The sequence below is a fragment of the Capra hircus genome, chromosome 19, assembly GCF_001704415.2.
Source record: "Capra hircus breed San Clemente chromosome 19, ASM170441v1, whole genome shotgun sequence".
NCBI lineage: Eukaryota > Metazoa > Chordata > Mammalia > Artiodactyla > Bovidae > Capra > Capra hircus.
The window spans coordinates 46,238,389-46,254,414 of NC_030826.1; the positions used below are offsets into that span (position 1 = coordinate 46,238,389).

Genomic DNA, 16,026 nt, shown 5'->3' on the forward strand with positions numbered 1-16,026 from the left:
TATGTATGTATATATATGTGTGTATATACATACACATCCACAACATATCTTCTTTTTTTTTAATTAGACTACTGATTTTATTCAGGGATCCCTAGTTTTTCCGTTAATGTCTTTTATCTGCTGAAGTCCTGTGTTACATTAGTCATCGTGTCTTCTTCATCCTCTTCAATCTGACAAATTTTTAATCTTTGTTTTTCATGACTTTGACAATTTTGAAAAGTACTGGTCATATATTTTGTAGAAAATCCCTCATTTTAAAGTTGATGTTTTCTCAAAATTAGACCAGGGAATATAAATTTTCAAAAATAATACCACAAAGATCGAGTGTTATTCTTATAGCATCATATTAAGGTATATGATACCAAAATGACTTATCACTGCACACTACATCTTCTTTATCCATTCATCTGTTGATGGAAACAGATTGCTTTCATATCTTGGCTATTGTAAATAATGCTGCTATGAAATTAAAAGATGCTTACTCCTTGAAAGGAAAGTTATGACCAACCTAGATAGCATATCTAGGCTGATTCATGTCGATGTATGGCAAAAACCACTACAATATTGTAAAGTAATTAGCCTCCAATTAAAATAAATTAATTCTAAAAAATAGATCAGCAAAACCCTTGAAATTCAGAGATTTAATAAAAGTCTGGGTAAGATTTTGGTATCAGTGGAATTTATCTGAAATTTCCCATCAGTATCCATCCTTTCTATGTTCTTCTGCGCTCTTGACATTGATTACATGTCTCAATTGGCCCTTTTCCTTGTAGCTTATGGAAAAATTGATCTGACTAAGGTGATGGATGGAGTCAAAGCTGTTACAGGTAAGGGAGAAGTTAGTATAAACCTAGTATCCTAATTTTTATAGTAATTGCATTTTCTTCAGACCTTAATTAACTGTATGATAATTCTGTCATTTAACTTCTATTTAATGTTTTTATGTCCAGGAGTATTTTCTTATGTATTTTCCACTATACACAGCATTTCTCTTTTTTTGAAATACCAAAATCTATAATAAAAAGTGAAATGGATCTTTAGAAAAGACCCTGGTAACTTTCCAAAGGAAAGATGATAGGTTGTACATATTGATAGAATTGTTAGGATAAGCCATATATAGTTTGCTAATTGACAAGAGGGATATAATATCCATTTATTGTCATTGTCCTTTTGATGTGTTAGTATAGGCCCCCCAAGAAAGCAAAAACCAGGGCAGAATTAAACATTCATGGACATTATTAGAGGGAAAGCCTTTGTAAGAGAAATAGGGAGGTAACCTAGAAAGCCTAGAACTCTCAGACTGTAGTGCAAATGTGACACCAAAAGAGAGAAAGGAAGAAAAGGTTGAGTGGAAGCATCCTATATTGCCATACAATCTAAGGAAGGTCTGGCAAAGTCTTCAAGCAATCCTGTGGCCAAAGTCAGCCATCCCCTATCCCCCAGGAATAGGCCTCCTTGAGTGCAGCATTCAACCACTGGTTAAGAGAAACCTGTTGGAGGCATGGCCTTAGTATAAAACAGGGATGAATTCCAAAGCGGCAGCTGGGGCCCTTGGTCAATTACATTCTCTGTAGTTGGAAGTCCTAAAGGCATGTTTTCATGGCCACCATCAAGCCAGGTTTGAAGCATGATACCAGATGCTTGGGGCTGGTGCACTGGGACAACCCAAAGGGATGGTACAGGGAGGGAGGAGGGAGGGGGGTTTAGCATGGGGAACACGTGTATACCTGTGGTGGATTCATGTTGATGTATGGCAAATCTAATACAATATTGTAAAGTAATTAACCTCCAATGAAAATAAATAAATTTATATTTTTTAAAAAGTGCCCTCTTGTATCAGCCTTAGAGAACAAATTGTGTTTTTGTGAGTAACGTTATCTCTGTGTACTTGGTCAGAGCTTAGTGACTGTTACTCCCCCAACCCATACTCATACTGTACTGGCATCATAAATTAGTTTCATTATTTGCCATCATTTGATTGTACTTATATTCCGTGTGTGCTGTTATTTTAATATTTTTTATTAAGGAGGAAAAGTTGATATCAATGATATGAAAATTGTCCTGGAAAACATGGGGATTGAGCTCAAAAATAGAGAATACAAGGAATTGGTGAAAATTCTGTCATTTGATGGTAAACATTACAAATATCAGTATAATCAAAAAGAGCTTTAGCTTCTCTATCTGTGAGACCCTCTAAAATCCTTCTTTTTCGTAAGCTTCAGAAAATAGAAAGTCAATCTCGAAAAATATTTTAGTGTCCATTTATACCTGAAGTGAATCCCTATACATGCAATTTTACTTTTAGATTGGGAAGCAACATCCTAATTATGATGACTCATGGGAAACAAGATCTGTATTTTGATGAATCATCTTATCAAAAGAGAAAAAGTGATTAATCTAGCATTTGTGGATGGAAGAAAAGGGTTGATAGTTTAGATGAGAATAAAGCAGGATTGGGGAGAAGGGATGTGCATGTTGTAGAGTAACTATTGTGCTAAACATCCCCAATTTTCTCTAAAATTTTTTTATAATAGAATTTTTTTCTTTTATTAATGATTTTTTAAAAATATAAATTTATTTATTTTAATTGGAGGTTAATTACTTTACAATATTGTATTGGTTTTGCCATACATCAACATGAATCTGCCACAGGTATACACGTGTTCCCCATCCTGAACCCCCCTCCCTCCTCCCTCCCCGTACCATCCCTCTGGGTCGTCTCAGTGCACCAGCCCCAAGCATCCAGTATCATGCATTGAACCTGGATTGGCGATGCGTTTCATATATGATATTATACATGTTTCAATGCCATTCTCCCAAATCATCCCACCCTCGCCCTCTCCCACAGAGTCCAAAAGACTATTCTATACATCTATGTCTCTTCTGCTGTCTCGCATACAGGGTTATCATTACCATCTTTCTAAATTCCATATATATGCATTAGTATACTATATTGGTGTTTTTCTTTCTGGCTTACTTCACTCTGTATAATAGACTCCAGTTTCATCCAGCTCATTAGAACTGATTCGAATGTATTCTTTTTAATGTCTGAGTAATACTCCATTGTGTATATGTACCACAGCTTTCTTATCCATTCGTCTGCTGATGGACATCTAGGTTGCTTCCATGTCCTGGCTATTATAAACAGTGCTGCGATGAACATAGAAATTTTTACTAAAAATCCTGAAAAGCCAGTTTTCCCTGAGAGTATTCTAGTGATTATGCACTTTTCTCTGTAACTTAAATTCTGCCTTTTCTTACAGATGATAACAAGGTCTTTCAAAACAGATTACTAGAAGCTGTGAAGTCTCTTAAAGGTAATTGAGAAGCATAATGAGAATGAAGACAAATGGGGGATCTTCATAATTATAGTTTCCAAGATATTAAATTAGTGAGGGCTTCCATCTCTCATATATACTGATTGCAAATTTATGCTCCCATTGAAGATCTAGCTTCAGTTTAGCAGCTGATCTTCTACTTTATATCTAGAAAGTCTTCCACTTTTTGAAGATTTTTCCAAACTTTTCAAGAAAAGAGATATCAAATTTCACATTTGCATAGAAACAAATAGCAGAAAAGATTAATGGTTATTCAGGGATTTTAATCAGCCACAGTGAAAAACTAAACTAAGAGCCGAATCATCAAATCATGGTGTTTAGAAGTAAAGAATGTTTGCCTCCAGAGCTAGAATTCTCTTAGCATTTATTCAATGCTATTTGAAACTTTGTATTATATGGGCTGGTCCCCAAGACAAGTCTCAAGGTAGTAACCCTAATTCTAATTTTATAGTCGATTTTCTTTATAGGCATAAAGTCCTTAATCTCTCACCAAAATTGTTGAGGGTTTTTTTTTTTCACATTTTAAAATAAGCATTCTTTACCCTAGTAGATATGAAGGGGGGCTGCTTCCCAGGTGGCACTAGTGGTAAAGAATCTACCTCCCAATGCAGGAGACATAAGATCCTGCAGGTATACACGTGTTCCCCATCCTGAACACCCCTCCCTGGGATTGGGGGGCTTTAGTTCGATCCCTGGGTTGGGAAGATTCCCTGGAGGAGGGCATGGCAACCCACTCCATATTCTTGCCTGGAGAATCCCATGGATGGAGGAGTATGCAGGCTACAGTCCATGGGGTCGCAAAGAATCAGACACAACTGAAGCAACTGAGCACACATGCCCACATATACAAAGGGGAGTCTGTGAGTAGGCTTTAAATAATATATGACCTCCATGAAATTATATGCCATCTTTGTGAGCACTGACATATAGTGTTCATGAAATTCACAACATGGTATGTGTCTCCAAAAGATGTAAGTTTGGGGAGTTATGTAATCTTCAAGGACTGTCTCTTTCCTTAGGTAAGAAAGTCAGTGTCAACAGTTTGAGTACTATACTGGACAATATGGGAATCAAGCTTACAGATGAAGAACTTAAGGATCTGACTCAGAATCTCCCTGTTGATGGTAAGCAAGTTTTTGGGGTACTATGGCTAGATACTAGGAGAATTTAGGCATAAGCATTGTTGGCACAAAAGGTCCTAGGAGAAGGAACCTTAGGAATGGTAATCTACCCTGACAGTAATCAAGAAGCTGTAAATGTGGATGCAGCAAGTAAGCAGCCAGTTACCAAAATCAACATGAAAATATTGCACTCTGTTTGTTATGTCTCTATGTTCTCTACCCAAATTATAGTCAGTAACAGACAGTCTTCCACATTTTGAATAGGAAAAGGCAGGCTTTTTAGATAATGGTACTTCTGAATTTCTTTCCATCACTAATATATATGGGTTTGAAATATTATAGAACTATAAGTAAAATTCATATTATTAATATGACTTTTATGTTGAGGTTTTCTTTATAGTCCTCATGAAGGTAATAAAAATTAGGTAAAATAATAGCATAGAATATATTATTCAGTAAATATACATTTGACACTTAGGATAGTGCCTGGCCCAAAACAAATGAGGATTTATGGTTTCCCGTAATATCTTTCACAATATTTTATGAGTCCTTTTTATCTCAGTGTGACTTTGATCTTCTCCTACAGTTGATAAGAAGAGTTCTCTAGAAACATTGATGAGTAAAGTGAAAAATTTTAAAGGTAAGTGAGAATTGTTGTAAATCTATGATTTTAGTCCTTGGTGTTAAATTTTGTTTTTCAGTGGTATTTCTTTAATGTTTACTATGAAATACCTACATGCTTCTAAGCCTGTGGGCTTCCTTGGTGGCTCAGATGATAAAGAATCTGCTTGCAGTTCAGCAGACCCAGGTTCAGTCCCTGGACTGGGAAGATCTCCTGGAGAAGGGAATGGCACCTACTCTGGTATTCTTAACTGAAGAATTTCATGGACAGAGGAGCCTGTTGGGTTACAGTCCATGGGGTCACAGAGAGTCAGACACAATTGAGCAACTAACACTTTCTATATGGCACAAGTCTACAAGTCTGTATGGCAATTTGGAATCTGTTGTTTATGCCAAAAATATGCTTTACTTCATAAATGTTTCAGTTCAGTTCAGTCGCTCAGTCGTGTCCGACTCTTTGCGACCCCATGAATCGCAGCATGCCAAGCCTCCCTGTCCATCACCAACTCCCGGAGTTCACTCACACTCACGTCCATCGAGTCAGTGATGCCATCCAGCCATCTCATCCTCTGTCGTCCCCTTCTTCTCCTGCCCCCAATCCCTGCAAGCATCAGAGTCTTTTCCAATGAGTCAACTCTTCACATGAGGTGGCCAAAGTACTGGAGTTTCAGCTTTAGCATCATTCCTTCCAAAGAAATCCCAGGGTTGATCTCCTTCAGAATGGACTGGTTGGATCTCCTTGCAGTCCAAGGGATTCTCAAGAGTCTTCTCCAACACCACAGTTCAAAAGCATCAATTCTTCAGCGCTCAGCCTTCTTCACAGTCTAAATCTCACGTCCATACATGACTACTGGAAAAATCATAACCTTGGCTAGATGGACCTTAGTCAGCAAAGTAATGTCTCTGCTTTTGAATATGCTGTCTAGGTTGGTCATAACTTTTCTTCCAAGGAGTAAGCGTTCTTTGATTTCATGGCTGCAGTCACCATCTGTAGTGATTTTGGAGCCCCCAAAATAAAGTCTGACACTGTTTCCACTGTTTCTCCATCTACTTCCCATGGAGTGATGGGACCAGATGCCATGATCTTCGTTTTCTGAATGTTGAGCTTTAGGCCAACTTTTTCACGCTGCTCTTTCACTTTCATCAAGAGGCTTTTTAGTTCCTCTTCACTTTCTGCCATAAAGGTGGTGTCATCTACATATCTGAGGTTATTGATATTTCTCCCAGCAATCTTGATTCCAGCTTGTGTTTCTTCCAGTCCAGCGTTTCTCATGATGTACTCTGCATATAAGTTAAATAAGCAGGGTGACAATATACAGCCTTGACGTACTCCTTTTCCTATTTGGAACCAGTCTGTTGTTCCATGTCCAGTTCTAACTGTTGCTTCCTGGCCTGCATACAGATTTCTCAAGAGGCAGGTTAGGTGGTCTGGTATTGCCATCTCTTTCAGATTTTCCCACAGTTTATTGTGATCCACACAGTCAAAGGCTTTGGCATAGTCAATAAAGCAGAAATAGATGTTTTTCTGGAACTCACTTGCTTTTTCCATGATCCAGTGGATGTTGGCAATTTGATCTCTGGTTCCTCTGCCGTTTCTAAAACCAGCTTGAACATCTGGAAGTTCACAGTTCATGTATTGCTGAAGCCTGGGTTGGAGAATTTTGAGCATTACTTTACTAGCATGTGAGATGAGTGCAATTATGCGGTAGTTTGAGCATTCTTTGGCATTGCCTTTCTTTGGGATTGGAATGAAAACTGACCTTTTCCAGTCCTGTGGCCACTGCTGAGTTTTCCAAATTTGCTGGCATATTGAGTGCAGCACTTTCACAGCATCATCTTTCAGGATTTGAAAGAGCTCAACTGGAATTCCATCACCTCCACTAGCTTTGTTTGTAGTGATGCTTTTTAAGGCCCACTTGACTTCACATTCCAAGATGTCTGGCTCTAGATGAGTGATCACACCATCGTGATTATCCGGGTCATGAAGATCCTTTTTGTACAGTTCTTCTGTGTATTCTTGCCATCTTTTCTTAATATCTTCTGATTCTGTTAGGTCCATACCATTTCTGTCCTTTATCGAGCCCATCTTTGCATGACATGTTCCCTTGGTATCTCTAATTTTCTTGAAGAGATCTCTAGTCTTTCCCATTCTGTTGTTTTCCTCTATTTCTTTGCATTGATCACTGAAGAAGGCTTTCTTATCTCTTCTTGCTATTCTTTGGAACTCTGCATTCAGATGCTTATATCATTCCTTTTCTCCTTGGCTTTTCACTTCTTTTCACAGCTATTTGTAAGGCTTCCCCAGAGAGCCATTTTGCTTTTTTGTATTTCTTTTCATGGGGATGGTCTTGATCCCTGTCTCCTGTACAATGTCACGAACCTCATTCCATAGTTCATCAGGCACTCTATCTATCAGATCTAGTCCCTTAAATCTATTTCTCATTTCCGCTGTATAATCATAAGGGATTTGATTTACGTCATACCTGAATGGTCTAGCGGTTTTCCCTGCTTTCTTCAATTTGAGTCTGAATTTGGTAATATGGAGTTCATGGTCTGAGCCACAGTCAGCTCCTGGTCTTGTTTTTGTTGACTGTATAGAGCTTCTCCATCTTTTGTTGCAGAGAATATAATCAATCTGATTTCGATGTTGACCATCTGGTGATGTCCATGTGTAGAGTCTTCTCTTGTGTTGTTGGAAGAGGGTGTTTGCTATGACCAGTGCATTTTCTTTGCAAAACTCTATTAGTCTTTGCCCTGCTTCATTCCATATTCCAAGGCCAAATTTGCCTGTTACTCCAGCTGTTTCTTGACTTCCTACTTTTGCATTCCAGTCCCCTATAATGAAAAGGACATCTTTTTTGGGTGTTAGTTCTACAAGGTCTTGTAGGCCTTCATAGAACCGTTCAACTTCAGCTTCTTCAGCGTTGCTGGTTGGGGCATAGACTTGGATTATTGTGATATTGAATGGTTTGCCTTGGAAACGAACAGAGATCATTCTGTTGTTTTTGAGATTGCATCCAAGTACTGCATTTTGGACTCTTCTGTTGACCATGATGGCTACTGCATTTCTTCTAAGGGATTCCTGCCCGCAGTAGTAGATATAATGGTCATCTGAGTTAAATTCACCCATTCCAGTCCATTTTAGTTCGCTGATTCCTAGAATGTCGATGTTCACTCTTGCCATCTCCTGTTTGACCACTTCCAATTTGCCTTGATTCATGGACCTCACATTCCAAGTTCCTATGCAGTATTGCTCTTTACAGCATCGAACCTTGCTTCTATCACCAGTCGCATCCACAACTGGGTATTGTTTTTGCTTTGGCTCCATCCCTTCATTCTTTCTGGAGTTATTTCTCCACTGACCTCCAGTAGCATATTGGGCACCTACTGACCTGGGGAGTACCTCTTTCAGTATCCTATCATTTTGCTTTTTCATACTGTTCATGGGGTTCTCAAGGCAAGAATACTGAAGTGGTTTGCCATTCCCTTCTCCAGTGGAGCACATTCTGTCAGACCTCTCCACTGTGACCCGCCCGTCTTGGGTTGCCCTGCGGGCATGGCTTAGTTTCATTGAGTTAGACAAGGCTGTGGTCCTAGTGTGATTAGACTGACTAGATTTCTGTGAGTATGGTTTCAGTGTGTCTGCCCTCTGATGCCCTCTTGCAACACGTACCATGTTACTTGGGTTTCTCTTACCTTGGGCGTGGGGTATCTCTTCACAGCTGCTCCAGCAAAGCACAGCCACTGCTCCTTACCTTGGATGAGCGTATCTCCTCCCACCACCCTTCCTGACCTTCAACATGGGATGGCTCCTGTAGGCCCTCCTGCACCCGGGCAGCCACCACGCCTTGGGCGTGGGGTTGGAATCTGTTGTTTATGCCAAAAATATGCTTTACTTCATAAATGTTTAAATAGACATAATCTAGAAATATATAGGAAATGGCATAATAAAGCTTTGAAATGATCAAGATAATGTATTCACCAAAATAAGCAAGCAATTTTCACCATAACAATTAACTATTTTTGAAGTATACATTATATATTTAAAAATCTAAGTTGTCTTAATTCGCTGATCAAAGTTTATTATGGAAGTTGTCTTTTCCAACTTATGGGAAAGCTCTCATTAATTTGAATTATATATGGCATTTTATAAATACTGCAAGATATGCCCAATGATTCTATGGTTAAGAATATCTTCTTTTTACCTAACTCTTCGTCTTAAAATTGGAATATCATTAACCTATGTAGAAGATATTTATGACTTTGAGGCAAAACCATGATACCTAAAATTCATGTCTACCATTCCCTCTTTTGAAAGGAGAGAAGGTTGATTCTAGTGATCTGAAAAGTATCCTGGGAAACCTGGGGATTGAGCTCACAGAGAAGGAAAAAGAGAAGCTGCTGGAAACACTGACAACTGATGGTGAGCCACCATAGAGGTGTTGTAGAGGCCTTCTCATATTTTTGTGTCTTTAGGTCTGCATGAAAATCTCCACCTCCATTTCTGTTTATTTTCTTTTACAAGTGCAAAAGAAAAATACATTAAAGAAATTTGAGTTCTAAGTAATACAGCAACCTTGTCATTATTGTTTAGAATTTATATTGGAAATTAAGTAACCCTTCAGACAAAAGTTGACCTTAGCAGCTAGTCATGTTGTTACCCCCTCAAGCCACTAATTTGCTTATATGATAAGAAGGGGAAAGAAAGAGAAAAACAGATCAGTGGTAAAAAAAAAGAAAGAAAGAAAGAAAAAAGGAGAGAGCAAGTGAGAAGAAGAAGATAGGAAGCAGAAACCAAAAAGAAAGGAAAGCTATGCTCATGCTTCAGCGAGTAGACTCCTTCAGGTACTTGAATAGAAAGCTTTGTCACAATGAGAAAAATCTTTATTCTCTAACTTCTTTATATTAGATAAAATAGCATAAAAATTAGAGACAAATCATTAAAATGTTATTTCTGAAGTTATTTAATTCATACAATTTTTGTGATTTCATGTTAGTTTCATCATTACATGAATTATGGCTTTTCTTATAGCTGCTGGAAAAATTAATCTCGGTAGATTGCTGAAGAGTATGAAGTCTCTCCAAGGTGAGTAAGAAGCCCAGTTAAAAATTATTTGGCTGACACTCCCCAATTTTATACCATTCAATTATGAATTCTAGCTCCTCACTTTGGTATAATTCGCTTATTTATTATTATTTTTGTCTGTTCACATTTTAGCTGATAACAGCATGTACTTTATCTTGCATGTAGTTCCACATACTCTTGCTTTTTTTTTTGGCTTTGTACACGCTCTTCTCACCCACAAAAAAAAAAAAAAGAGAGAGAGAGAGAAAAGGTATTAGGTTGGTTTTCAGCAGTTCCACTTACTTAATATTATTTTGTTATATAGGCTTATTACTAAGACAGTATTTAAATATTTTATTGACTTTATATGCTTGGACAAGTATATGTAGTTTTAGATTTTTTGAAATGATAATCATATAAAAACATAAAATGTATTTTCTTTATTTTATTTTCATAGAATTTATGGTGATTGTATTAGTTAGGACTTGATTAAGAAAGCAGAATCACTGTGAGTGACTTGGAGTAAAGCATTTATTATAAAAATTGTTTCATGCAATTGTGAGAGATGGTGAAGTCTATGAAAACTTTTGTCTCTGCTTCTGGTGGTGGGCCTGAAGTCCTGAAATCTCCATAGTCAGCAAGGCCAGGATTCAGAAAGAAAAATTAGATTGAAAGAGTCAGAGAGAACAAAATCAAACTAGAACCCCTGAGGACAAACTGGAATCTATATCTGTCTATCCTACTTTCCCCACCACTAAGAATATGAATGACCTGTGAAAGAAACCAGCATCCTTCTCCACGGAGAAATACATGTGCCTAGCCCAAGACTAGGAAAATTTAAGGGAGATGGGGCAAAAGCCAGAATATCTGTAGGCCCAACTTCCAACTCATGTCAACAGAGTCAGGAGATCAACAACAACATCATTAGCTGTAATGGCACCTGGAGCCCTACACTGACCTCCAGAGTATAATAACAGCTGCTTCACTTGTGCCTCCCAAATCTGATGCAGAATTTTCGTTTACCATCAGAACTATGTAGGGAAGGAAATTAATAGACATATAATTTTACCTAGGCTACTATGATGCAATAAAAATCTATCATCCATATATATCTCTTTTAAGTCTTCTTATAACAACTATTTCTCATATAAACAAAATTATGCTAACCCTCTTCTCTGAAAATCTTACAAAATCTTAGCTATCATTTCATCCATCTCTAGGTTATGTTCATTTCTGTTCTAGTTGAGTCACATTCCTCCTTGACATTCCATAACTTAAACAATGATATATAAGACTAACTACTATTAGCAAATCTTTTGTAGATGGTGGGGGAACAGGGGCAGAGATAGAAAGAAAATAATTGAATAAAGTAGTCACAAATATATTTGTATCAAAATAATAAAGAAATCTTCATTTTTGTGTAATCCTTTAACACCTGACCATGTGATTTTAACTGGTATTTATATCTTTCTTCTTTTACTACCATTTCATATTGCTTTTTCCCTCACCAAGCACCCTGGCTGCTCCCACCTTCTTGCCTGGTGGGTGATCCTAAATATTATTCCTGAAGAACAAGGGCTGTTATTTTATTGGGTTGTTTGATTTATAATTAACTTTAATCACGGGTGTTTTAGATTCTGCCTGTATTTATGTATATTCCCACAGTGTAGAATAGCAGCCTAGATTCCCTCTGATGGTCACTCCAACCAGTAAAGTCATCCCTTTATTTACTTGTTGATTCACAGCAAGAGGAAGTCAAGGTGCCTCAGATCAGTTGTTTTTTTTCTTCCATAGTCAGTTGGCAATAGGATATTCTTTTCTTTTTCAACTTCATTGATATATAGTTGACATGTAACAATTTTATATACTTACATACTGCAAAATGCCATCACCTCACATAATTTTTTTGGTGAGAACTTTTTTTAAACTGTTAACATTTTTTATTTATTTATTTTTGCCTGTGCTGGGTCTTTGTTGCTGCATGTGGGGCTCCTCTAGTTGCAGAGAGTGGGGACTACTCTCTAACTGCTGTGTGTGGGCTTCTCATTGTGGTAACTTCTCTTGCTGTGGAGTGTGGGCTTCAGCAGTTGCAGTGCATGGGCTTAGTTGCCTCAGGGCATGTGAAATGTTCCTGAACCAGAGACTGAACCCGTATCCCCTGCATTGGCAGGTGGATCCTTAAACACTGGACCACAGGGAAGTCCTGGTGAGAACTTTTAAGATCTACTCTCTTAGCAACTTTTATGTATATCATCCACCCAATACTGTCAAATATAGTCACTTTGCTGTATATTCTATCCCCAGAGTTTCTCTGTCTTTGATTTTAGACAGTCTTTTCATGGCATCTTGAGAATATTGATTTGGTGTAGAAATGGGAGGGAGTGGGGGTTCGTGAATGAACTTGAATGTACAAATCTCTCCCCAGATTTGGGAACCTCTCAGTCTTTACTGCTTGAAATGAGCTTTCTATCCCTTTCTCCCTCTCTACTTATGGGGCTGCAGTATTGCACAGATTGTCTTTTTTAAAGGTATCTCATAGTTCATGTAGGCTTTCTTCATTCTTTTTTATTCTTTTTTCTCCTTTAACTGGATAATTTCCAATGACCTATCTTCTATTAATACTTCATTGGCTCTCTCTTTTGCTTAAACAGACTTCTGCTGATCTATTACATTTTCTCATTTTGTTCATTGTATTCTTCAGGTCCAGATTTTCTGTTTGGTTCTTTTTCATAATATCTATCACTGTTAAACCTCTTGTTTTGCTTTTTATTGTTTTCCTGATGTCATTGACTTACCTTTCTATGTTTTCTTATAGCTTACTAAGCTTCCTTAAAACAACTATTTTGAAATCTTATTGGATAGATCACAGATGTTCATTTCTTTAGGATTGGCTACTGAAAAATTATTGTGTTCCTTTAGTGATGTTGTGTTTCTTTGATTTTTCATGTTCTTTGAAGACTTGGGTTGCTGTCTTCACATTTAAAAAAAAAAGCATAACTTCTTTCAGACTTTTATGGCTGGCTTCAGGAGAAACTCATACATTAGAAGAGTCTGTAAAGGTAGCTGCCTCTGTGTGTAGCGTCAAATCTAAAGTCCCTGGAGATCAACAGAACCAGAAATTTGGAGGAAAAACTGGACACAAAGTGGACAAGAGTGGGGATAAACGAATCCACAGAGACAGACAGGAGTCCCTATCTATCTTTTCCCACTTCCAACTCCAACAGTTTTTACAAAAGAAACTTGTACCCTTTTCCATAAAACTGCATGCATGGCTGACCCAGGACTCAGAGAAGCAAAAGGAGATTTGGCAGGAACTGCAAGAGCTGCAAGCCCAGCTGCTTCAGGCCAACAGAGGTGGACAAACCTGTAGATGGACAAAGACAAAATGGCAAGCTATGGTGGTGCCTGGCCCTCTATATGACCTTTCAGAATGCAGTGGCTGCTGCTTCAGTTTTGCTTCTGAAATATCATGCAAGTTTCTCCATGGCCACCTCTACCTCAAAACCATACAGTACTGGCAAGAATGTGGAGAAGCAGGAATTCTCAAACACTGCTGGTAGGAATGCAAAATGGTACAGCCACTTTGGAAGACAGTTTGGTGGTTTCTTACAAAACTAAACATACTCTTACCATACAACCCAGCAGTCATGTTCCTTGGTATTTATCCAACAGAGATGAAAACAACAGAGACGAAAGCTGCTTTATTCATATTGCCAAAATTTAGAAGCAACCAAAATGTACTTCAGTAGATGAATGGATAAGTAAACTGTGGTTACAGTTACAGTTCAGTCTCTCAGTTGTGTCTGACTGTTTGCACCCCCATGGACTGCAGCACTCCAGGCTTCCTTGTCCATCACCAATTCCCAGAGTTTACTCAAACTCATGTCCATTGAGTCGGTGATGCCATCCAACCATCTCATCCTCTGTTGTCCCTTTCTCCTCCTGCCTTCAATCTTTCCCAGCATCAGGTACATCTAGATAATGGAAAATTTTTCAGCACTAAAAGGAAATGAGCTATTACACAATGAAAGGACATGGGAGAATCTTCAGTGCATGTTACTAAGTGAAAGAAGTCAATCTGAAAAGGCTACATGCTATATAATTCCAACTCTGTGATATTCTGAGAAAAGCAAAACCATGGAAACAATATAAAGATCAATATTTGCCAGAAAGAGAGGGAGGAGAAGAGATGACTAGGAAGTACACAGAGGATTTTTAGGGTGGTTAAAATACTCTATATAATATTATAATGATGGATATAATATAACTTTGTTCAAACCAATGGAATATATGACATCAAGAGGGAATCCTAAAGTAAACTGTGGAGTTTGGATTGTTATGACGTATCAGTGTAGGTTCATCCTTAGTTAAAAAAAAAGTCCCACTCTGGTGAATGATGTTGTTAATGGAGGAGGCTGTGCATATGTGTGGGGTAGGGGGTATATGGGAATCTCTGTACCTTCCTCTCAAAGTTTTGTTGTAAACCTGAAACTGCTCTAAAAAATAAAGTCTTTTTTTAAAAACCATAAATTATAAATTAATAAGTAAATCCATACAGGGAAGGAAATTCTTAGAAATGTAGTCTCAACTTAGCTAAATTGAAATCACCATGGTCAATAAAGATACTAATAATATTACTCATGGAAAATCTTGGTATAATACACTTTTTTCCTGTTCCTACATTGTCTTTTTCATAAGCGGGGAAGGTTCATATAAATAACCTGGACAATACTCTAGAAAGATTTGGAATTGAGCTCACAGAAGAGGAACGTGCAAAGCTGTCAGAAGACCTACAAATTGATCGTGAGCACTGTTTTATATCTGATTCTTAAAAAATAAATTTAATTGAAATGTTAGAAAGGTTGGAAAGAATTCCAATATTAATGTCAGAATAAATCTTGGATCTGTATTACAGTTCATCCAACATCAGCATCTATTTTCCCTCTCCATACCAAGAATTGCAGAGGGTGCTGTCAAAGCTCTAATACATCTATAAGAAAGCAAAAATAATAGAGGAATCAGCAGGCCCATTCTTTTGTTCATCCCTCTGTCTCCTGAAATTCATTCTAAAATAAATTCAAAGATTCTCATCGTAGGGCATGAGGCCGTCTCAGCCCATCTGCCTCTTTGATATCTTCTCTTATTTTTTTCCTCTTCAGACCATGTTGAACTACTGGTAGTTTCACACACAAGACATACCTCTAGACTTTTATCTTTTCTCAATCTCTCCTCCATGTGAAGCCCTTTTTATCTGTATGTATTTCTGATGCACCCTGACTAATACATTAATATAGTTAATGCACTACCTCCTGTAGGAAGCACTCTTAGGACGTACTGGGCTAGGTTAGAGATCCCTTCCTCAACTGTATGTTCGTACATGAAGTAAAGTTACCAAAATACTGGGCCAACTCTAATGATATCTTCAATGTATAATGGCTTATAATGGCTTCCAAAACACTAGGAAAAGTATACTTTTCCTGACCCAGATTCTGAAATATGAGACCTCTGTATTAATGAAGGTCACCTTAATTCCCTGAGATCCAAGCATTTAATAAATGGTCTTAGTTTAAAATGTTTTTAATGGAGTTGTTTCCACAAAATATATGTCTTAAGTTTGTTTTCTGAACTTGTGACATTATCTTCATTGAGCTTTTTCTTGTAGCTAATGGGAAAGTTGGTCTGAAGGAGGTGATGGATGGAGTAAAAGCCACTACAGGTAGGTGAGAAATAATAAATCTAAGATATTTAATATTTACTATAATTATATGCTGGGGTCCAGCCCCGGTGGAACCAGGGAATTTGAAGTGGGGACGGCTTTGGCGAGGAAAAAAACTTATTTATTTATTAATATAAGATTAGATTAGGAAGAAATAGTGTAGTA

The 16,026-nt window shown here is 37.6% G+C and overlaps 1 long non-coding RNA gene across 1 annotated transcript; it reads left to right on the plus strand.

The window, feature by feature from the left end:
• LOC108638242 lies at nucleotides 9,425–14,915 on the plus strand. The gene is made up of 3 exons (XR_001919664.1): nucleotides 9,425–9,503; nucleotides 10,113–10,166; nucleotides 14,844–14,915. It is a non-coding gene; the product is annotated as an uncharacterized LOC108638242 (long non-coding RNA).